The sequence below is a fragment of the Bison bison genome, unplaced genomic scaffold (assembly GCF_000754665.1).
Source record: "Bison bison bison isolate TAMUID 2011002044 unplaced genomic scaffold, Bison_UMD1.0 scf7180017864148, whole genome shotgun sequence".
In the NCBI taxonomy this organism is placed as follows: Eukaryota; Metazoa; Chordata; class Mammalia; order Artiodactyla; family Bovidae; genus Bison; species Bison bison.
The window spans coordinates 161,029-162,611 of NW_011494720.1; the positions used below are offsets into that span (position 1 = coordinate 161,029).

At 52.1% G+C, this 1,583-nt stretch overlaps 1 long non-coding RNA gene across 1 annotated transcript in view; it reads right to left on the bottom strand.

The window, feature by feature from the left end:
• Positions 1-858: 858 nt before the first annotated feature.
• Positions 859-1,583, bottom strand: part of LOC104989205 — a 2,557-nt gene continuing 1,832 nt past the window's right edge. Inside the window, exon 3 of the long non-coding RNA XR_825348.1 lies at positions 859-986. This is a non-coding gene — a long non-coding RNA (uncharacterized LOC104989205). The remainder of the gene's footprint in view (positions 987-1,583) is intronic.

Sequence of the window (1,583 nt, forward strand, 5' to 3'; positions counted from 1 at the left end):
AATTTTGTACAAGCAACTTACTTGTGTTTGAGTATCTTTATGATTTTTTTCAATGGTCTGAACAGAAATGTATTGTTATGTACCAATACCACATAAATATATGTCTCCCAATAATTTTATACACATACACACGCAGTTTTCTGCTTATAACTTCTGCTCCATCTCCTTGCCCTAAACCTGATAAGAAACTCATTCATTTATAACTTTTCCTGGATGTATAGGTTGGTCATAAGTTTCCTTCCTGACCAACCTAGACAGCATATTAAAAAGCAGAGACATTACTTTGTTAACAAAGGTCCGTCTAGTCAAGGCTATGGTTTTTTCCAGTGGTCATGCATGGATGTGAGAGTTGGACTTAAAGAATGCTGAGCGCAGAAGAATTGATGCTTTTGAACTGTGGTGTTGGAGAAGACTCTTGAGAGTCCCTTGGACTGCAAGGAGATCCAACCAGTCCATCCTAAAGGAGATCAGTCCTGGGTGTTCATTGGAAGGACTGATGTTGAAGCTGAAACTCCAGTACTTTGGCCACCTGATGTGAAGATCTGACTCTTTTGAAAAGACACTGATGCTGGGAAAGATTGAGGGCAGGAGGAGAAGGGGATGACAGAGGATGAGATGGTTGGATGGTATCACCGACTCAATGGACATGGGTTTGGGTGGACTCCGGGAGCTGGTGATGGACAGGGAGGCCTGGTGTGCTGCGGTTCATGGGGTCGCAAAGAGTCGGACATGACTGAGCGACTGAACTGAACTGGCTGTGTAAAGTTTTAAAAGTAGTCTCTGCCGTTATTTTCCTAGCTAAAAGGAGGTTGTCTGGCAATGGTATTGAGAGAGGAAAGGCGGCCGTGCAGGGAATACTACAATACCAGAAATGGAAGACCGGGAACCAGGAGGAACTCACAGAGAAAGATTTGCGTTCCCAGTCTCTTGCCCAAGAGACAGCGAGTCTTCCGACCTTTAGATATAAAGATACCTTCATGCTCTGCCTATGAAGAAACAAGACACGGTGTAAGAGGAGAAAAACTGGTCTGGAGAGTATTTTTCAAGCGCGGGATTGCCTCATGGCACAAACATCGCGTAGTCAATTTTCTCACAAACCGAGGGAGAAAGCTGCATGAATAGGGATGGGTGTTTGGAGCGGTGGGGTGGGGCCAGGAAGGGAGGAGACATGTCCCCGCCCTCCCAGGAGGCGGGAGGGAGAGGAAAAACCTTTGCCAGGGACCTGCGGCTCCGTCCCTTCCCGCGTCGCCTGCCCCCCCGGCGGTCGCCAGTCCCCCGGTAGCGCTGGCCAAGGCCGCGGGCGACGGTGGGTTTCCTGCGCTTCGGGACGGCGGGAGAAGAGCAATCCTTGTGTCCCGGAAGACAGAGCACGGTCATCCGCGCAGAGGACCATCCCTGGCAGCAGACCCTCGCCAGTCCTCCCGGTGTCCACACCCCGGCGCCCGCGTCGTCTGCGCGCCCACATTCGCTCCGCCGCGCGCAGCTCCCACGCCCCTGGCTGCTGCCTACCAGGCGAGGGATCCGCCTCCCCGGTTGGACAGAGAGGGTCGTCGGCGGCGTCTTTAAGGCTGCGTCCCCGCCCC